The 23,722-nt window shown below is 41.0% G+C and overlaps 1 protein-coding gene across 4 annotated transcripts in view; it reads right to left on the bottom strand.

Moving 5' to 3' along the window:
• raph1a (Ras association (RalGDS/AF-6) and pleckstrin homology domains 1a) overlaps nt 1-23,190 on the bottom strand; it is an 88,377-nt gene extending 65,187 nt beyond the window's left edge. For 3 of the 4 annotated variants that reach the window (XM_039818102.1, XM_039818104.1, XM_039818105.1), the window contains exon 1: nt 22,962-23,189. The gene's annotated coding sequence lies outside the window, so the exon portion shown is untranslated. Of the gene's footprint in view, nt 1-22,961 lie in introns of all 4 variants that reach the window. The other variant, XM_039818103.1, reaches the window with a different exon arrangement.
• Between the last annotated feature and the right edge of the window lie 532 nt (nt 23,191-23,722).

The following is a 23,722-nucleotide window of genomic DNA, read 5'->3' as shown; positions in this document are numbered from 1 at the left end:
CCCGGCATGTTTGTGGATCATCTGTCCTGCAAGCATTCACTTTTTGGCTCATCAGTTTGGGATTATTCTTTGTCTTTTGTCATCCAGGATTTAGAGTTAACAGCTGGATAATATTATCTCTCCGTTGGTCTTTAAGACCCCCAAAAAAGAAAGAGAAATGAAGTGCAGCTTTATTTGAATTATCTTAATGATTGAGATTGGCAAATTAGGACCCAATTTTACCTTGATCTGGCACTTTTTACAATTTCAAAAACGGCATTCAAACCCAGGAACAACCCTAATATTCCACTTTCAGACAATTCTAGCCATGTAAGTGCCTAGATAACACATCTGTAGTAGTTACATACAGAGTCATCTTTTAATATCTAACACCAGCTGAGAAACGGCTCACATTTCACTGGCTTAGCCTTTTGAAGAACCGACACTGAAAGCAGTGCCGGGGGACTCCGGTCTACCTGAGTCTCAAACCCGCACTGACAGTCCAGGCCGTGGTTCAAAACTGGACTGTGCTGGGTTCATTTAGCAACGATTCAGTAGGTGCAGCAGAGGTGGTTTGCCCCCAAACACTGTTACACTGATACTACAGTACCAAGCAAGAGATTTTACAAAACATTTCTTACACTGCAGTATTGACTCTGGAACAAGGTACATACTGTAACTACTGTTGCAACAGACTCACTTTAGACTGTAGCGCTGCAAAGATGAATGGATTTAGCACAGTAACGAAAAACTGGATTCACACAACTTTAGACTGCTGCAATGATAAATCGATTAATCAATTAGTTGTCAACTATTAAATTAATCGGCAACTATTTTGATAATCTATTAATCGGTTTGAGTAATTCTTTAAGAAAGAAAATTCTATAAATGTGAATATTTCCTAGTTTGACAGTAAACTGAATATTTATCTTTGAGTTGTGGACAAAACAAGAAATTTGAGGACATAATCTTGGGTTTTGGGAAAACACTGATTGAAATGTTTGCCATTTTCTGACATTTTATAGACCAAACAACTAATCCATCAATTGAGAAAATAATCAATAGATTAGGATCAATGGATGGTATAATAAAGATGGTATAACAAAGTATCTTTTTACTTCCGAGATAGCTGACCTCTCAGGGTACGTGTCTTCAGATTTGAGTTTCCCATCTTATCATGGGGAATATCGGTTTTGGATCCAATTTTATTTTAATGAATATCCTTTCTACCATCCTTACTAGGTTGTACCTGATTATGAGTTGGTTTTCTCATTTGGTATATATATATATATATATATATATATATATATATATATATATATATATATATATATATATATATATATATATATTTTTTTTTTACTTTGAGGTAATCTCCTGGTGAATACTAATATGTTTGTGGAAGCTCTGTCATGCTGAAACTCTGGCTCTTACTTCCCGGCCGATTTATGACTCGACCATTGCCTAACCGGTCGCATTAAAGGGTATTATGAAACAACATGACCTGCCAAAACAGAGGCTTTAAAATCTCAGACTGAAAACAATAGCTTTACCTCTCCATTAATTCACTCATAATGAGATTGGAAAATCTAATTTAAGGGGGCTGCTCAGTTAATAGTGTGTATAATGCCATGATTATAGTTTCCAAGACAAATTATCAGAATAATTGGCAAAGTGGGAAACATTTCATACAATAAAGGCATTGTTACAACATTTTTAATGCATTGCTTAATCATTTTGATTCCTCAAATTATTTAAAAATAAAATGAAAGACCTACAAGTTATGTGTCCAACTCCAAAACTATTTGGAAATTTGTGAAGAATCCTTTTAAAATTCTTTAAAAAATAAAATAAAAAATAGGTTATTGTTCTAAAAGCAGGAAATGTGTTTTTTAAACATTAATACTGAAACTGTAAGTATGAGTGCAAGTTTAAACTAGTTACGTTGTAGTCTGGTGCTCATACTGGGAATGTTCACTGAACACCACATAACTGGGAAATATGAGTTCATTTGAGCCTGGAGGATATAGACTGTGTGTGTGTGTGTGTGTGTGTGTGTGTGTGTGTGTGTGTGTGTGTGTGTGTGTGTGTGTGTGTGTGTGTGTGTGTGTGTGTGTGTGTCCTGATATAGAGCCGTGGGAACGGGCCACATTGAATGAAGGAGCTTTAAAGCCTTTTTCTGTTTTTGTTGTTTTGTTGTGGCGGTGGACCAGTTGAGGCTGCGTGTTGGGCTGTGGGAAACTGGGAGCTGCCCAGTACAGATGAAGCGTGTTGCTCAAAGGCACTAAAGCAGCAGCAGCTGTTGGTGGGGGTGAAGAGGGAGGAGAAACTGTTGGCATTTTTGTGAGTAGTTTTAAGGATCTGGAGGACATGTTGGCTAGCCCTCACTACTACAAACGTGATCAGGTTTTAGCTTTTTAAACAAGTTGTGTTTCTATGCTTAGCGTTACATTAGGTTTGGGGTTAGGCATTTAGTTGTGATGGTTAAGGTAAGGGTTCCAATTCCAAATTGACTACTTTAATCTCAGAGAATATCCAAGTTATTTCCCCGTAAATTTACGACTATAATCTTAGAAATTCTGAGATTTTTCCTGGAATATTACCCCCTCCGTAACATTAAAAGGCCTTAAAAACCCTGTCGTAGCAGAAGCAACTTGTGTTTGCCAACATCAACCTGACAAGAAACTCTGTGGCAGATACAGTTTCTGATCCTTCTGGAGGGGTTTACTGGTCTGGCCCACTTAAAATCAAATTAGGGGTATAGGTCTGGGTTAGAGGCTAGGGAATGCATTATGCCAATGAGGGTCCTCACGGGTATAGAAAGACAACGTGTGTGTGAGTGTGTATGTGTGTGCGAGATACTTGCAACTGAGAAGCTTGAGGCATCGGGGTGGTAGATAACCCCCCAACACACCTATTTAGAACAGCTTGTCTCTTTACGGCCAACAGTTTAGTCTCCAGCAGCTGAAGGCCTGAAGACATATAGAGACATTTTAAATATAGTGCCACAGTGGGTCTCTGATGCTGGAAACCACTGAACGGCATGAGGATGACATGCAGCAAAGCGCTACAGGTTGGAGACGAACCCACGGCCGCCGCGTCGAGGAGTAAACCTCTGTATATGGGCGCGCGCTCTACCAGGTGAGCTACCCAGGCGCACTACTCCCACCATTCTTCCCCGCTCATGTATACGGGGAGAACTGGCATGACCCGGTTGTACCAGGGTAAGGTTACTGCATGTAAACGCACTGACTCACTCACAACGCAGCACTGCCTACTGACATTACACACACACACACACACACACACACACACACACACACACACACACACACACACACACACACACACACACACACACACACACACACACACACACACACACACACACACACACACACACACACACACACCTCTACCTCCCCGGGTCAAATCTGCAGCCTGCTTGATTTATCAAATGGGGCACAAGCTGACTGCCCTGGAGGGCAGAAAAAAAATAGAATAGAACTGGTACTCATCTGTTGGCATCGCAGTGTGACGTTCAGTGTTAATGTAGTAAATTAAAATTTTGAAAAATGTAACTGAATTAGAAATGAGACCTGCTACTAACTGAGATGGATTTAAATGACATTACCGTTTAACATTTTGTAACTGCTGAGTGTAAATCTCTCCAAATCTCCAAAACATCAGCTTTTTTTTTTCAGGGAAGTAAGTAGGTGTTCACACTGCAAGCAAGCAGCTTGGTTGAGGTTATGGCATTTCCTCTTTATCCAATGTGGCACGGAGGGCTGCTGGAACTTCAACTGACACACCAAATTTGTGCAAATTATTTCCTCCGCTAGGTTTACAGTGTATCATCTCAACATTATCATCTCTCTCTGAGGAAGCAGTAAATAAACATGCTCAGCCAATTTTATTCAGCCGATTTATCGTGATTAGTCAATCGACAAAAAGTTAATGAGCAATGATGTCCATCAGTGTTTTGTGAATGAATTGTGACTGCAAACCAATTTCCCTGAAAGGTACAATAAATGTACTTCATTGTCTGACTTTTACTTCTGACTTTGATTTAAAGTTGTCAACAGGCTCTGGGAAATCGCGATGGGTAGTTTTTCTTCTTGTTTTGTTCTCACTACTTTCTGCCACATGACTGATTAAATCAAGAAAATAATTAGCAGAAAAAGCGACAAGGCAACACAGTGTGGGTAAGGGCGGGGAACTTTAGGTTTTGTCCCAAGAAATGGCCTATCACGGGTTAGTGTGGCAACCCCATGCCCGGGAGGACGGAGCTGAGTTGCACAGTGAAAGCATGCAACATCACCTCGGTGTGCCTCTCCAAACTGAAATCTGATGGGTGGCTGCTGATTATGAAAACCTTTCAGACTCTTGCAGTAAGAACACATCCCGGTTTCAGTGAGCCTACCCAGAAGCCTTCAGAACTAAGTGTTAAGATGTTTCCACATAATCGCTGTTCGGAAGTGCCACTATGAAAGGACACACACACACACACAGACACACACGTTTAGCATTGCAGCAGTGGAGTCGGTCGCACTGCAGAACTGTCAGGAAGAATCACAGCACTCTCCTTTGACACACACACACACACACACACACACACACACACACACACACACACCCCCCCCCAAGGTCACTGAGCTACTGGGTTAAACTGCTGCTGACAGGAGGATGAGCCGAGGTCGACTACATCCGTGTCTGTCTGACCGCACACATTAAAAATATGTAACTTTTCCGCATTAAAATATCTACAAACGACTAGACCCATGTTATATACAGTATTTTGTTAAGTTGTGTACTTCCAAAGGTTTTCAACAATGTTGTTAAATCTGTAATTTTATTTAGTGGTAAGTTATTATTTTGTCAGAAATAACAGGAAAATGCATAGATTTCTATCAAATAAGGTAACGCAGACTCATTGCCTTTACTGTACGCCAGGCGTGTCCAAAGTCTGGCCCGAGGGCCAATCACGGCCCGTGGCCAGATTTCATATGGCCCGCAGCCTCGGTTTGTGAAAGATCAGCAAGAGTCATGTTGTAAGCTTAAATGGTAACACATTTTGCATTACGCACAATAAGTCATGTTTAAAATGAACATGAGGTTAAGATCAAGTTTAAGCTATTCCATACAGTATGTTCGGTTATCTGACTACAGGTGGAAAAGTAAGGCAGAATTTACTTATTTTTTTAGATTGGTTCACGCGTTGATTTGGTTACATTTCCATTTTAAAAAAGAAAGATAATTGTGACAAGAAAATAAAAGTTGTTATAGCTATAGTGCATTTGTATGTAACTTGTATTGTTAAAAAAAAAAATGTCAGAAGGGGACTAGTGGTGCAACAGACCATAGCTGACCCGTGATCCGTATGGATCAACACTCACGGTTCGGAATGTATGTGACCCGTGGATCGATTGTAAAGTTTAACCGTAATAAGAGTGTGAAATAAATGTTTACTGTCGCTGTTACTTACAGTAAGCTGATAAATCTCTATGGAGGGTTGCCATGAAAAGATACAGGCAACGCAATTTTCTGTCCACGTGAACGGCGCATGTTAAAATCCGGTGCTAATATGGCACCGATGCCCGGTATCTACCGGACGGAAATAGCAACGCTGATTTCGGTGCCTCATTTCGGTGCTCTCTGATGCGCCGAAACCTACGTTGGAGGCAACAGAAGCGTCGCTGCATGTCACGACACTTGGCAGCAGGTAACATTGATGTTAGCCTAACGTTACCGTTAGCTACAGTAGTATCTGGATTAAAACGCAGTTAAAATGCTGACAGCTAAACGGTGTAAACGTGTAGAGGATTCCAACAGCGGGACGTACAACAGTCTGCCGCTAAAGCTATGAGCTAAAAGACACAAACTGGCACTGTGGTCACTGCTGTTGTCGGAAAAACAAAAACAGACGTGAATAAATGTTGCGTTTACTTAAAACTGGTAAACCTCGTGGTGCAGTCAAAGTTATTGTAAAATACACCTTTCTCATCTGTTTTTGTCATTTAACAGCAATTTACTGGTCAAAGAAGTTATTTTTGTTAAAAGTTATAATACATTTTTTAATAAATCATTTAAATTCCCCCCTTGTTTGCGCTGATCCGGAAATTGATCCGATCGGTGACTCAAAACCGTGATCCGAACTGGGTTTTGTGAACCGTTGCGCCCCTAGAAGGGACCATTGGCCCCCGGGTATCTTCACATTATCAAATCGGGCACTCTTTAGCCTTCCCTTTGGCCAAAGGAAACCTTTTCGGAAATTCACATGAAACTTGACTGACGTCCTAATTAGACACATTTATATATAGTATGATTGAATCATCTTTACTGGGGAGTCTGTTTCGGTCAGGTCAACGCAAGTATCCACACCTTGTTTCAAACACAGACTACACTGCTGACATTTAACAACCACACCAAAAACAGACGTATTTTAGCTCCCGTTACACAACAGTGGTTCAACAGTAGAATTTTCCTTCAACATACACACGGTGACACCCAAACTAAGTGCCTCACCGTATGAAAAAAGTTAGACTTTCCACTTCTGTCTGTCCTCGGTTGAAACGGTTCCTGCCAGAAACAACATCTGCAGCGGGAACCAACGACACCCTTTTCAACACGAGAGAGAACAAATAAGGACAGAAAGTGTGTTCTGTGGGTGTGTTTGTGTATTTTTTCCACTTTCTTATGTCCACACTGCAACGTTCAGTAGGTGATCTCCTCTGACCTCCTGCCAGTAGAGCAAGACGAGGAGGAAGAGACGAGTCATAAGTCTCCACTACTAAAAAAAAAAAACCCTGCCCAGACACATATACCCATCCATAGAAATGACACACTTGTACAGAGTTATGGAGCTAATCATATAATGACAGAGCAGAACATGAGCGACTGAGTCTGACTCAGCTAAAACACATCAAACCTGCTCCAGTCCCAACAAGTCCTCGGCTAAGAAAGACCGTCGCCGCCCGGATTCACCTGCCATAAAGAATTAGTCCCACCCAACACTTGCACTTAAACGCTAACGCCCCTCATTAATCTGTTGACAAGTTTATTTCATAACATATGGGACGCTAAACTCCTCGGTTGTTGTGGCACGAACTGGGATTTATCCAATGCACTCATCATATTAAATGCACACCTGACCAGAAGTGTCAATATATCTGCAACTTGAATTTCTTTCCTTAGTAAAAATGCAGTGGGAGCAATTTAGTGTTCAGTGTCTTACTTATGAATACTTAGGAGCTGGGGATCAAACTACATTATACGGTTACAGTCGCCCAACCTGGTTCCAGACTTCTGAGTTGCCAATTATTTCGGACAATTTTTTTCAGTTAGAAAAACATCCAACCAAATTCAACCTTTACAGGTATATACTAATTCAGGCTGATCATTAGGGCTGCCCCCTCTGATTCGATTAGTCAACTAATCGGCCGTTTTGGTCTTAGTCGACTAAGATTTCTTTAATCCATCAGTCATGCTGAATGACTTATTTCCAAGAAACTTATGAGCACACCTCTGGTAAACACAAGATTTAAAGTCATGCTTTTGTAGGATTCTTTGTGAAAAAACTCAGTTTTACAGATCTGTTGACTAAATCAACTAATCGATTAAAATCGACTTAAGATTTCTTTATCTGCGCACAGCCCTACTGATCATGACGCTGAACTCCACGTGCTCCCAAGGTATAATTATTGCATCCAACTTCTAATATGCATCGGCTGAACTATCAACGAGATAGCGAAGCCGGGGAAAACATATTACTATGCTAGCATGATTTCGCTCTACTTAGTCTGGATTGACGGCGGTTCATTTACCAATGATTTACCAGATAGTTACGGCGCAGCGTGAAGTTAGCTAGTCATTCTGAAAATAGAAATACATGAATAAATTTAGATTTAAAAAGCAATAATTGCAGGCTGTTGACGAGTCTCGAAGCTCAAGTCCGAGTCAATTCTGAAGTCTGCTGTTAGTGTGATTTAAGTGCGACTCGAGTCCCCGTTATTTCTGGGAATGACTGCAAAGATATACCAAGAATTATGTTCACGGCATTTACCCTCTAACTGGGACGTTTTGGGACTGATTGGCAGGAATTTGCTATGGACAAAATACACACGGGGATACACTGGTAAGCAAATGTCGTTTAACTAAGTATACAGCTAATTTAAATAGCTCACGTTACTGTATTGCATGAACAGCTAACTTCATTTAATATTGTAAGTGTTGTTTTCTTTAGCGGGGTGCAAATGTTCCAGACAAACAAGTTCCTTCCCGAGACCATTTTACAGAGCCACGGTCTTTGGGACCGGAGATTAGCGCCCTCCGAGACAATTGTGATTGGTTTAAAGAAACGCAAAAATAAAAAACGCTGACTGTGTATGTGTGAAAGGGCCAGACCTTACTCCACAGCGCTGTGGAGACAGGTCTGGCAATGCGAGACTACACTCGACTGGAAATATCTGGATGTGGAGTCACATCATCAGCCCTTCTCTTGTCCACGAGAAGAAGAAACAATACACGGAATGCAAAGTACATCTGTTTTTTGAACAGAGTGGAGGAGTTTTGGGCGGACTGTTCCTTGTTGAAAGACACCTACACAGTAATTGCCGAAGTAGGCGAGATTAATTCTAGTTCACTTTCCATCCACACATTTTTCCAAACCAGCCTGGGAGGTCAAAGCTGTATAGTCAAATTCAAAAAAATTAAATGTTAAATAACGTCCAGTCATTTCTGTATATCAGTGGGCTACAGTACAGCTACAATGAGCGGTGTAGGACTGAGCCGTGACCTCGGTCACAGCTGATCCAGTCACGCACACTCTCTCCACGCAGACGTCAGAGAGAGCCGCGCCGCGTTAATCTACATCCACGCTGTGTGAATCAACACGGAGACAAAAGTCGGCAGACGCTCGCATACTTTCCATCTGTACTGGAGAGCTGTCTGGATATAGGAGGTCGCTGTGGTTTGGTCTGGACTCGGTTCACGTGCGAGTGTGTGCGTGTTTTTCACGTATGAAAGAAGCCAGCACAGAAAAACAGTAGCTGTTCCAGGCGTACTCCAAGCCATAACATTAACACACAAATCCACACACACACAGGTTCAATGCCTTTAGTTTTCTCTCTTGGTATGAGCAATGGAAAGCTTACAGTATCAACAGTTTCTCCAAGCCACTGGACACCCACACGTGCACACACTCACAACGTACTGTGTCAACAGTTACTTTAAACCAGGCCGACCAACCAACCGACAAACCCCAAACACACTCTCACTTCGTTTCACCCTGAGACACACACACACACACACACACACACACACACACACACACACACACACACACACGTATAATTAGCACTTTTTTCTGTTACTTGTTTGACTGCTTTGTACTACGAAGTTAAGCTAACACGCTAACTTCACCCCAAACACTCACTTTGTTTACCCTGAAAAAAAAAAAAAATAAAAAAAAAAAAAAAAAAAAAAACACACACACACACACACACACACACACACACACACACACACACACACACACACACACACACACACACACACACACACAAAAAAAAAAAAAAAAAAAAAATTAGCACTTTTTCCTGTGACTGTTTTACGCTTTCTGTACTACTTTTGCTAACACTAAATAACAAACAGCTAACTTTGCACTTTCCATGTGGAATCTTATTAAGTTATTACCTTTCTTTTTTCGCAACTCTGCCTTTGACAGGATTTTTTTTTTCCAACACGTTATGTATTTTTAAGAAACCAACCAGACAGGATGTGTGGATTCTGTGTGGATTCTGTATTTATTTTGTACTTGTGAGCCACGTCAAATACAAATTTCCATTGCCTTCGGATGGACAATGAAGATGAAATGAATTTGAATCTGAACGCTTCTTCCACCACTTCTAAGTCGGAATTTTTAGAAAAACAAAAGATACACAGTCAAAGAGACGGCCCTGATTCCCAGCTGCACAGCCTGCCCCTGGATCTCCACGAGGGTCGAGGGACATAGACAGAGAGAGAGAGAGAGAGCGAAGTGGCTTGGCGAGAGTAATGCAGCGGAGGAAAAACACGAAAGGGAAAAATAAAAGATTTTTTTTTTTTTTTTTTTTTTAAATGGTGGAAAAAAACAAGAAGAAGAAATGAGATTACATTTTCCGAGAACGAGGGCTGTGCAGTAACACAGCAACGGCGGCCAGAAGTACTCTACATCTGTCTGGAATTAAAGAAAGACAGAGAGACAGAGAGACAGACAGACAGACAGCGCCGCTGCTGTTGGTTGAAAACTCTATTTGAACACTTTTCTTTCTTTTGAACAGAATCCTGTCCAAAGCTTCCAAAGCCACAACAGATCCACACAAACGTTTCACTCTATACAAACAACAAGAACACGAAAGGAAAGTATAAAAACACAGCTGCAGCCATGATGTCGTTATATTTAGACGCGGCTATATATTCAGTGCTGTCAAGTATACATTCTCTAAATCTGGATTGTTTTTAACCATCGGACTGTATCTGAAGATAATTAAATGACTGTTCAGGCTGGGTACTGAATCTCAATACTAAAACCAAAATGCGTCCAGTACTTTGAGCATCAAAGCTGTAAATTAAAAACTTTACTACTACTTTATTCTTGTACAGCAGCAACATTTAACAAAGCGGTCTTCTTTTGTTAAATAAAGTTTTTTTGGGAAAAATTTGTGTAGATAATCTACTAAGTGCCTTTCATATAATATTAAGTAAACATTTAATTCAAGTTCATCGCAAATGTACATTTCTACCAATTTAACAGATTTTTTTGGTACTCATGTAAAGTATTATTGTCCTACCGGCATTTTAGTCAATGCGGCTGTATGTGTTACTCAGCCAAGTGCAGTTTGTAGTAGCGTACAGGCGCCAATAGATGGCAGTAGCTACATTGGATGTAACACGGGTCTCATTTAGTGCTAGCAGAGAATGACGGGCTCTGGTGCTAGTGACCATAGACGGTTAAAGAAATGGACAATGTGACGCCGTAGATTTCCACGGAGACCAGTGAAGGATATTAGAAGCACTTCTCCGTTGAGCGCTGAGCGTTATCTGCCAACCTCAAATGAACTTAAACAAAAAAATTGAAAAAAAAAAAAAACAACAACCCCAAAAAAAAAACACACTGCCCGCGAGCTTCTCCTGTACTGTACGGTAATTTCTCTACTGTGCGACAGTAAGTCCCGTGGTTATGACACAATCGTTAGCCTATTTTTACAAAAATGTCTGCTACGGAGCCATAACATGAGGTACAAGGTAATGGAGCCTTTTATACATTGTCGTGTTTCTTTAGAAATAAACAATGGACAGAGACTTTAAACGCTTCAGATGTAAAGTTATTCGCTGTCAAAGTGGCACCAAAATGAATGGCAGTCAATGGGATGCTAACGGCGGGCAATGGCTTGTTAGCAACAAAATGGCTCCATAGAAGGTACGCTTTTGTGGAGGCTGGCTTACCCCCTTGCTAGTGACGGACTTTTCAACAACAAAACGAAAAGAGTTTTAAAGTATGCGGAGGAAAACTCGGGTGAAAAACCTGCGCGACATTTCGACATTGACCCCAGGAGAATCCGACACTGGAAGAAACAGAAGGATGAGCCGACAAGATCAGCCGACAAGAGCAGAGCACGGCTAACCGGAGGTGGGAGGAAAAAAAAAAAAAAAGTTAGCCTGGAGCTAGAAACAAAGCTAGCTAGCTACCGTCTGTAACGTTAACCAGATAATCTGGTGTGCTGCAAACCAGCAACTACTGTATGCTCTTATTGTAATCTACCAGCAATACCGTAGTACCTGTATTTGAAATAAATACCCGGTACGTTTACAGTGTTCAAACTGATACAATGGTGGTGTTTGATTCATTCTGACCCAAATTGCTTTGTCGCACTTCTGGCTCTGTTGTAGATGGTGATATTTTTTCAAATGTTTCTTAAAAAATGAATGATCTCTGTCCACTGGAACGCTATGGCTTTTCATTTAAAACCGTTTATTTAAAACAATTATACTTATCAAACAGATGGAATTAGAAATAAAGGCCTGCCTCTAACAAAAGCCTGCTTCAAATAAAAGCCTGGTACCTTCTGCAGTTCAGGTAAATAAAAGGCCACGGTTTTTATTTGAGGAATTACGGTATTCTCAAATTATTGAAGTTGAAGTAAAAGCACTGAAAAAGCACTGAATGTTGGCCTGCTATTTTGTATAAACAGCTGACTGGATTTGTCAGTCAGCTGTGACGACTGGAATGCGCCAACCACAATTGTTTTCCCACAATTCCTTGTTCTTTGACCACATCACTGGGACTATGCGAGGAATGTCCTTCGGACCAACTAAGCTTTCTAAAAGGCATCCCTGACCTCTGAACCCTGAGGGGTTTGCAAAGGTTTCCCTCCCGCGCCACAGAATACCTAACCCAGAACCAGAGAAATCCAGATCTTTTTTTTTTTTTTAAATGTACTAACATTTTAAGATGCTCCGAACACACCATCAAGCCCTTTTACTGATTTGCTGTTTGTGTATGGGTCCTTTGTGTTTACTTTACAGAGCGGTTAACTAAGGGGAGACAGAGGAAACTGGAGTGCGGTTACCTCATCTGGATACCCCATTAATGCTACGTGTTTGTCTGTGTGTGTGTGTGTGTGTGTGTGTGTGGGGGGGGAGGGGGTGTCTCACATTCATGCTGAGTCATTGCATTCAGATGCCAGTTTCAACAACAAACAGCAGAAAACTTTGTATCTCACACACACACACACACACACACACACACACACACACACACACACACACACACACACACACACACACACACACACACACACAACTGTGTCCTTAAATGTATTTAAAAAAAATTATCACTTATATTAACTTTTATGCCTCAATATTGTGCTACTAAACACCTTCCACTGGAGTCCTGATTGAAGTTAATTCTGTAAAAAAATTAATTATTGAAGTCCTTTGATTTTTATATGATAGTAATTCAGTTTTCCTGTATTCAAATAAAATACCTAGGATTTAGTTCAGCTTCTACGGCTCTGCTTTGCTTTAAAATTTAATCCAATATCTAATCTCAACCCGACTGAAACTAGGCCATTTTATTACTATACATGTGAACATGGCTGTTAAGCTACCGAGGCGGCTGAGCAGGTTCAGGCTTGCTTTGGTTATTATCTGTGCCACCCAGAGGCCCATGGCTCTCAAACTCTGAGCCAGAACTAAACATTTAACAGCACAAAGCTCTTGAGCACCCAAAAAAAAAAAAAACATCTACCATCTAGCCTACCATCGCCGATCGCTACTCCGCCGACTCTGGCTCCAAAATAACAAGGTGGCGGCACTTGTATCCCCAATATTCTGGCTTCTCTTTTTTTATAGTGGGAGGAAGTGAAGATGCATTGTCCATCTTTTTCTACAGTCTATGCTCCACACACACACAAGTTTCCTGCTCCGGTCCTGATGCTGTTTAATGTGCGAGTGTCTCTGCAGGTTCAGCACTGACACAGCAAAACAGACTGCACTGTAGAGTAGACTACTACACAGGAGTGCTGCATTACACTTTACACTACAGCGCAAGGCACTGTACTATAGGGTTAGTGCTATTGAGTTCACATTTAGGCACTTGTTTTGAATCCAATTTATGGTAATGGTACATGAAATATGATTAATAATGAATGCTTTTCTTGCATTAAAATGATGGCTTTGTAGGTGCCTGATGTTTAATCTCAAATGTCTGAGCTTTTCTTGAATGCACCGTGGACGAAAAGTGTCAAAAACAGTCTTTATTCACAACTGCTTTAACATCAGGGCTGCAAATAACGATTATTTTCACTGTCGATTATTTTCTGGATGAATGGATTAGTTGTTTTGGTCTATACAATGGTTACAATTTGGATCAGTGTTTTCCCAAAGCCCAAGATGACATCCTCAAATGTTTAGTTTTGTCCACAACTCAAAGATGTTCAGTTTACTCTCACTGAGGAGAGAAGAAACTAGAAAATACTCACATTTAACATTTAACATTTAAGGTGGAATCAGAGAATTTTTTTACTCTAACTACTTTAGTTTTGAATCAGATCATCGGTTCCAAATTTAACATGTGCAAGTTTGGGTTTCCGTAGCGGCCAGCGTATACTTCCAGGCGCTTGTTGTGTTGCAGCCACGGAGCACAGGAAGTGGCACTCTAATGTGGCTTTCATTTCCATTGAAAAATAAAAAAAAAAGCCCGGTAAAACTGTAAATCCCCACTGAATCAAAATAAAGGTTTCCTCTTAATTGTGAAAATAGCATGTGACCCATTTCATCTCCACCACTCAAAGAATCGGGATCGAGAAACGATAAGAACCAGAATCGAAAGGAAGAGTCGGAATTGGAATGAGAATTGTTCAAATCAAAACGATGCCCAACCCTACTAATCGATTAATTGGGGTTAATGAGGGTTACACTTTACTTGAGGGTATCTACATAAGAGTGACATGACACGTTTATGACGCTTAAAACGCTTCTTTTAGTAAGGGTCATTCGGTTTTTGTCATGACAAGTTAGGGTTAGGGTTCATGTGTCATGACAGTGTCATGACTGTGTCATGTCTTCATGACAGTGTCATGTCACTCTTACAGCGGGGAAAATAAGTATTGAACGCGTCAACATTTTTCCCAGTAACTATATTTCCGATGGGGCTATTGGAATGAAATTTTCACCAGATGTCAGTAACAACCCAAGTAATCAACACAAACATGTAATGTGTAATTAAGTGGAATGATAGTGGGAATAAATATTGAACACATGAAGAAAAAGGGGTGTAAAAAGGCATGGGAAGCCAATAAACCAGCTGAAATCTGTCTGTATTTAGGAAGCAATCCTGCCCCCTATTAGTGCAAATTAATATCAGCTGGATTAGTCCTAACTGATGGCCTATACAAAAGGTTTCTCATTAACAAGGTGTCACCCAAGAAGTATTTCATGATGGGTAAAAGCAAAGAGCCGTCCCAAGACCTTCGTAAGCTTATTGTAGATAAACATACGGATGGCATTGGTTACAGACGAATATCTAAACTTCTGAAAGTTCCAGTGAGCACTGTTGGGGCTATTATGCGGAAGTGGAAAGAACATCATTTCAGACGGAGGAGTCCATAGAACACTTAGAAGAGTTGACGAAGAACTAAGGACCACTCGCGGAGATCTTCAGAAAGACCTGGAAGAAGCAGGTACAGTTGTTTCAAAGAAAAACAATTAGTAACGCACTCAACCGCCACGGTCTCTATGCACGCACACCACGCAAGACACCACTGCTCAAGAAAAGGCATGTGGAAGCTCGCTTAAAGTTTGCTGCACAACATCTGGACAAGCCAATGACGTACTGGGAGAATATAAAATTGAACTCTTTGGCTGTCATAGCATTCACCATTTTTGGAGGAGAAATGGCACTGCACATCACCCTAAAAACACCATACCAACAGTGAAGTTTGGAGGTGGGAGCATCATGGTGTGGGGCGTGTGGTGGTTTTTCAGCATCTGGCACTGGCAGACTTTACAGAATTGAACGAAGGATGAATGGAGAAATGTACCGTGACATTCTTGATAAGAATCTGCTGCCATCCACCGGGATGCTGAAGATGAAACGAGGGTGGACATTTCAGCAAGATCCCAAACACACAGCCAAGGAAACTCTCAATTGGTTTCAGAGAAAGAAAATCAAGCTGTTAGAATGAAGAATGGCCCGGTCTATCACCCGACTTGAATCCAATTGAAAACCCTCGGGAAAGAAGAGGTTCATAGAAGACGCCCCCGGAACTTTCAAGATTTGAAGACTGTTTTTGTGGAAGAATGGGCAAAAATCACAGCTGAGCAATGTGTGCGACTAGTTTCTTCATACAGGAGGTGTTTTGAAGCTGTCATTACCAACAAAGGCTTTTCTGCTAAGTATTAAATACATTTCAGCAAGTGTGTTCAATACTTTTTCCCGGTGTCATTTCACTTTATTACACACAACTTAATTTATGGACTTATTTGTTTTGATATCTTTGTATATGTGTGGATTACTTGGGCTGTTACTGACATCTGGTGAAAATTTCATGCCGATAGCCCCATCAGAAATATCTTTACTGAGAAAAATGTTGACACGTTCAATACTTATTTTCCCAGCTGTATGTAGATACCTTCAAGTGAAGTGTTCCCTTGGTAGTTCTTTTTAACACGCTATAGCCCAGGTCAGACCAAAAATTCGCGACGAGACTAGTTGAAACTTGCAACTTCTTGCGACGCGTTGGTCTGCAGCGTTCTGAAAGCTGCCATCTCACACCAATGCGACAAGACGGTGCATCGTCTCCATGACAACGCCTCTTTGTACTTCCGTTCTAACTTCCGACTTTTAGGCTTTTTTGTAGCTGGATATATCATTAGTTGTGTCTAATTATGAATGTGGATAACGTTCGTGATAGTGAGATGCTTGCTACAGTTGCATTTCTAGTGATGAATCGGCGAAAACACGCTTTATTTCTCCGATTCACTGCTTGGTTCTAACGCCGCTGGGTGCTCTCCCTCGCCCTTCAGTCTCTCGTTACCGTGCTTTTGGGCGGTCGTTGAGGCTCCGTCTAAAACTCTGACATTTAGACCAGCTGTTTGTAACATAAAAAAAACAAAAAAAACAAGAGAGATTATGGATCATTTTAATTCTGTAGTTCATAGCTGACTTTACCAGCTGACTTCTCTATTGGCTGTTGGAAACAGGTGACGTCCCTTACATTCTAAAAATCAGCCAAACACGGGGAGAACGTGCAAACTCCAGACAGAAAGGCCTGGAACGACCTGGATTCGAACCCAGAACCTCCTTGCTGTGAGGTAGAAGTGCTAACCACTGAGCCACCGTGCTACCGTGCTGCCTTTAGTTTGTTCATTATCAAAATCTGTGTTGCCCGTTCACTTTGTCTGTCCTTTTTCATGAATATTTACCACCATAATCAATTCCAAGTATTCCTATTGGCTTGAAATTTTACATTTGCATTCGCATGAACTGGGGTAGACGCTCCATGTTCATGCTCCATCTTGAAATACGTTAGCCTGTAAGGGACATACAGGACATACTGCTCCGCCTTTCGCGTTTTCACTGTCACATGATAAACTCATAGGTTCTGCTAATGCTGCTAATGGCTATTATAGCTTCCCGGCCCCCAGCAAGTTTGAAAAAGGAAACATGGAGGACCACACGTATTCAAAATCAAAATTTCAGGAACAGGAGTCTTCTTCTTCTTCTTCTTCACCCATAAAAAAGATATTGAAAAGAGCAAGAGACCGACTTTTTGAAACCTGAAGGCTACCGTAGCTGCGTGGCGCGAGAGAGTTGATTGCGATATATGATCACAACGCGAGATGGGAGAAATTCCCACACATTAGACCTTTAAGTGTAAACGTTCACAACAAAATAAAAGGCTAAATAAGAAGCCTGGGTTGTCCCTCTATAACAGCTCTGCTCTGCTGCTCCTTCACACCCTCTCTGTCTATCCGTCTTACCCCTGGGACCAGGAGGAATTTCCTGAGAGAAGGAGGGATGACTTTTCCATACACTTGGCGCGAGAGAGAGAGAGAGAGAAGACACACAAAAAAGACGGACAGAGAGGAAGAAGAAAACAAGAAGATGGTGACCTGGTTTAACCTCTCGCAGCCACCAGTGAGACTACTCTTACAAACTGCGCCGGAGCAGCGGATACAGATGTAACCAGTAGAGTACATTGAGTCCGATGTTTACAAGATGACTGCAGCGCTGCCAGAGGAAGCACACATGCAGGCCTCCCCCGGAGCCTGGAAATGCAGATGTTTGCAAATTCCCACAAACACTCATGTATTAAAGTGGCCCTGAGCAAGAAACTGTATGAACTGTGGATGAGAGGGTTACGCAAACTTATTATATCCATATTACTTTAACCACATACATCTGTAATATCTGGGTACATCTAGATCTGTGGGGGGGGCGGTGTTATAGGAAAGCTCTTGGATTGAAATCATCCTCTGGGAAGCAGGAATGTGCTCATTGATTTCCCGGCAATCTGACTCTTTGGTTTTTAATATTTCCAGTTAAAATATGGATCTGAAGGTACCAACGAAAAGAGTCATCCACTGGAGACTACTGATGTGTCCCGATGCCATACAACATACATATTCTGAGTAGGTTTCCATGTATGTGTATGCTGTATCAGTATTCATACTTATAAAACATTTGATTTTTGTGCATTTTCCCCAGATGCAAAGTAAATGCAGGAGCTTCTCACAGCTGCAAAACATTACAAAGAAATATAAATGGTGATAAAAACACCATTTTTATCACAGAGAAGCAAAAAATGAAGTTTAATTGTCAGTGACATTCCAAAGTCAGTTTGATTGATGTTAATTGGCTCTAGTCTGATAGCATTTCCTGTTTGTGCAAGACAGTACACTGATGTCTTTTATACTGTACTAGACAGTCCCTCCAGAAAAACGTGATTATGCGATTGCATAATTCAACGCATAATCAGCCAAAGCCCGCATAGTTATGCGAGGGCCGCAGTTTTTCAAATACGCCGCACTTTCGAGGCATAAATTGCCGATTTCCGTGCAAAATATGCGGGGCTTGCACGATTGCATAATCCTCACGTTTTCATATATCTTAGCAGAAAGTTGAAAAATGTTGCGTTTACTTCACACAAGAGCAGCCATTTTCCCCTGTTGCCGTGGGAACGTTATGAAGTGACGTAATTACGCGACGTGAACATCATCGAAAAAATCACTTTTTTTCCTCTTTTTCATCAAACCGCAGTTTTTGCAAGTTCCCGCAATTTCATCGCATAAAATTGCATAAATATCCCGCATATTCAATCGCATTTTTTAAGAAAACGTGCCATAATATAATCAAGGATTTTTGCCCACAACAATCACAAAAAAAACTCCAAGACACAAGAAAACAGAATACTACAAAAACATAGCACACAGTAAATATAATGAGAATGGAACTTGGGATTGGTTGAACTGCATAGCCAATGCCAATCCACAGCTAAATGGAATTTGATGGGTTTTGACACCACAAGATACCTTGTTTTACACAAACGTGGTGGTCAGTGGAATCATAAGGAAGGCTGTCCAGCAGTCACGATTTCTGGCTTTGGAGCAAAGTGAACAGACATTGCCATTTTCAGGGTGTTGTGGAGCTAAAAGTAATTAGATATCACAAAGATCTTACTGTCGAAATGACCATATTACAAAAACACAATATAATTAGTAGGGGTGGGAGAAAAAAAAATCCTAACAGCATAGTATCGCAATATTTTCCGTGGCAATATAGTATCGACACACGGAGGCCAAGTATCGATTTTTTACTTCTATTATAAAAAAAATTGCACATGAGAATTTTTGGTCCTAGAATAATGAAACCAATTGCTTTGTGTTGACAACGTTTTCCTTTTGGGGACATCATGTGAAGTTGGCAAAAAGGTAATAAATTGCAATATATCGCAGAATATCACAAATATGGGTTTAAAATTGCAATAATATCGTATTGTGACACAAGTATCGTGATAATATTGTATCGTGGCGATTCCCAGCCCTAAAAATGTGTTCGGGAATCATTTCTACGTTGTTTCAGGGTTTCCCTGCCGATTCACCTCCATAGTGGGGATAACCAGGTGTTCAAAAGGCATCAAAGTGAAGGAAAGAACACCAACTACCAAAAGTCAATCAACAGAAAATCCAAAAGATAATGCCACGCTGCTTAATTTAGAGATGGATCATTGGGGAAAATACTGAGCAGAAACAGTAACCCAACAGTGAAAGATACTAATCAGGAAACCAGGACCCTGCAGGTCTCAGATGTGAAGCCCTGGCTGACAGTCAGAGCAGCCTTCAGTTGAAGTAGGGCAGTCGGGATTTTTTTATACTCCAGTTAACCCTCAACACTCCCGGGAGATGCTGCATTCTGCCCCACTTTGCTGCACGCGAGATGGAACGTCACAATTCTGTCCGAATGGTTACGAAGCAGCTCTGATGGGCCTGATTACAGACTACAGAATCTCATCTCCCATGACTAGTGACTGTAGGTCAATTTAGTTCAGAGAACGTATTAAACATCAGTTCAAATTTCAGTTTTGTTAAAAAAAAAAAAAATTAAAAAAAAAATTAAAAAAAATCACACATGAAATCGCCATGCAGTTCAGAGTGATTCAAGATTAACTTTATTGTCCCACATCGTGGGAAATTTGTCTTGGACACTTAACCCATGCTGCAGTCATAGTAAAAACAAACAATACAGTCAGCATGTACAAACAACAGATACCTTGCCCCCCCCACCCCCTCTCCTCCTCAACAGCTACAGACACAGAAATGGCACATCCTAAGGAAAGCTCATTGTGGGACTGGCTCTAGTGGCTGTAATTCTGCACCAAGGCTGAATTTCGGGAAAGAGACTTCAGATACAGTATTAGGGGACCACTAAGGTCTATATAAAAGAGACTTCAGATACAGTATTAGGGGACCACTAAGGTCTATATAAAAGAGACTTCAGATACAGTATTAGGGGACCACTAAGGTCTATATAAAAGAGACTTCAGATACAGTATTAGAGGACCACTAAGGTCTATATAAAAGAGACTTCAGATACAGTATTAGGGGACCACTAAGGCCTATATAAAAGAGACTTCAGATACAGTATTAGGGGACCACTAAGGTCTATATAAAAGAGACTTCAGATCCAGTATTAGGGGACCACTAAGGTCTATATAAAAGAGACTTCAGATCCAGTATTAGGGGACCACTAAGGTCTATATAAAAGAGACTTCCGATACAGTATTAGGGGACCACTAAGGTCTATATAAAAGAGACTTCAGATACAGTATTAGGGCACCACTAAGGTCTATATAAAAGAGACTTCAGATACAGTATTAGGGGACCACTAAGGTCTATATAAAAGAGACTTCAGATACAGTATTAGGGGACCACTAAGGTCGGCAAAAGTTCTCACCAACAACCTTTGAAACATACATTTCCATTAAGATGGGTCAGGGTTAGACCACTCTATTTAGACATCTAACATTTGAGAACTCTGGCTCTATAGTCAAATGAAAAATAAGGAAAATGTGTTTATATTTGTCAAGGTAAGATTTTAAAAGAAGTTCCATTTTAGCAATGGATAACAAAACTAATAGGTTTTGTATTGTATTACAGTTTTTAAAACAATACCCAGAGAGGGCTATGCCACATTCAGGCTGATGATATCGCTAAATCAAAAACAGCATTCTTATTTATTTCAATGACACCCAGAGAGAAAATTCAATCCTGGCGCAACTTTTTTGCCAAAGTGCAGTCCAACGTCATCTGGCAAAGAAATATATTGGCCAATCAATCTTCAAACAGGACTTCCCGGTTTGCATTTTATCGTCTCGCCGGCACACTGCTGCAGTAGTGCTGTCTGTCAATGGGTAAAATCTTTTTACTATTCATCTTATACTTAAAAGGATCTACAGCGGGACTGCCGTACTCCATGACGCAGAATTATAAATCCACTTCCAGGGTTAGGCTTAGGCTAGCTCATCAATCACAGTTTATGGGAACACATTTTCATACATGACCCTGTGCATGAAAAAAACATCGAACATCATCAGTGACATCGTAAACTGCATCATTTTAATCTTTTTTTTTGTTTTGACAAGTGATGTCTGAAGTAACGGTCTGTCACCCTGTCTTATCATCCTGTCGTCCTGCAATAAATTGTATGCAGTCTCACTGTCTAACGTTTGGCAAGTAAACCATGTGGGTCATGTCTTCCTGCTGCTAGTAGACCTGTCTCATGTCAAAATTACATCATTGGCTTATTGGTAGAAACATTGTGATCAGCCACACTGAACAGGAGTGTGTGTATTCGATCACTTCAGGAAGTGTTACATGTAGGTGTAAGGGATACGTATTCGGTGTAAAGTTGAACATGCTAACGTTCAAGTGAAGATTAAAGATGGCTGTGGGGTCTAGATGTTGGTTTTGGGGAGTACAGTGTTTTCACGGCTGACATTTTTTGGTGTACCCTCTCTGGGTGGATTGTTCCGCTGTTTATTGGAGACAGATAGACAGATGGCAGGCCTGCATGTCTGATGATGCTGAATTTTAAATGTCTTTTAAATGGGACTTGGGGCAAACCCTGATCAGGCTGTTATTACAGAAAATTGAATTAAAAAGTGCACACAATAATGAACACATAGGGTGATATATATCTAATAAATTATTATTATTAATTTATTTATTTTATAAACTCCACATTTTAAGAGTCAGTCGTGTGGCTGGCAGCTGCGGGGGAACACGCCCATGGCTGTGTAACGCTATATGAATGCCACGCCTTGCTTGTGTCAGCTCAGCTCTGCACGCCCGGGCCTTCGAGCTGCAGAACTAAACGCAAATATTCCGGCTGGAGAAGGCGCTGTCAGCCGGCTGCTGCTCCCCGACGAACCTGCGCATCCAGGCCGGGAGTCTGTGCTCTGCAGGCCCTGCTGCGTTTAATACAGCACCGGGGGGAAATAAAACAACACACATGCACAACGAATGACGGCGCTTAAAGTCACAAAATACCCCTTTGTGTGCATATGCAGTCACCGCTAAATGCATTTAACCGGCTGATGTGAATCAAAGACCTGTTTTTTTTTTTTATGTGAAGCTAGTCGTTTTCTCTGTCACCCCCTCCCACCACCACCACCACCAACCCTTATCCTTTCTCTGCATACACATGCAGCCACTAACGGGATTAATTGGCTTTCATTACAGCGGATGCTAATTAAAGGATCCGCTCTCCGGTTGCCACGCAATAAAAGGTCCAAAATGTCACGGTTGTAACTGGCGAAGAATTCTAAATCCCACCCCAAAAAAAATAAATAACAAAATAACAGCGAGGAAAAAAAGAGAAAGCAGGGTGAATGTGGTTGGGTTAGAGATGCGTTTAGGTGAAGGGGAACGGGGCTACTTACTGTGCGGATCCAGGGAGATTTCTGGGAGGAAAATCGCAGCCAACCGACGGGGAGACGGAGGAGAAGTGTCCGGTGGGAAACCCCCGCGGTGTGACGGTCAAGGATTCGTCGGGATTTCTGCCGGTTTAGTCCCGGTTTTCACCGACTCCCCTTTCCCAGATATCCCAGATTTCCCCTGCTGCCACACTGAATCCCAATAGCGCGAACACCAGCGTCAAGTTAGAGGCAGGCAAAATGGAGGACTTCCGGGCCTGACTTTCACAATAAACCCTCCTCGCTGCTGTGTGAAAGATATAAAATATGATAAAGGAAGAAAAGTATATGATTATTAATTTATTTATTTTTTACAAATCGCTTACTCATCAGCATGAAGTATAGCCTACGCAATATAATCCCCGAACTTTTAAAATAAACACAATTTTCATGTATTTAATATTTTTGTATTTATTGTACATTCTCATAATATATTAGGCCTACTAAATTCTGATGTCATTAGCATTGTGTTGCAATGCATTTACTTTCCTTTCCCTTTCTCATCACCAATGTTGTTTTGCACACTGCCATAGCCACATTCTTATATTACAAATCCAAATTCAAATTGTCATTAATATCCTTTACTGTACTGATTCATGTTTTATTGATTGATTGAACAGCCTTATTGATTCCTCTACCATACTGCTGAGTCCTGCATTAATTGTCATCAGAATTCCCAGATGAACAGAGCTTGATGCAGCCAGGTGAAATACTCAGTGATTCCCAAC

Source organism: Perca fluviatilis, chromosome 12, assembly GCF_010015445.1.
Source record: "Perca fluviatilis chromosome 12, GENO_Pfluv_1.0, whole genome shotgun sequence".
NCBI classification, from domain to species: Eukaryota; Metazoa; Chordata; class Actinopteri; order Perciformes; family Percidae; genus Perca; species Perca fluviatilis.
This window is presented reverse-complemented; position numbering and strand designations above follow the sequence as displayed.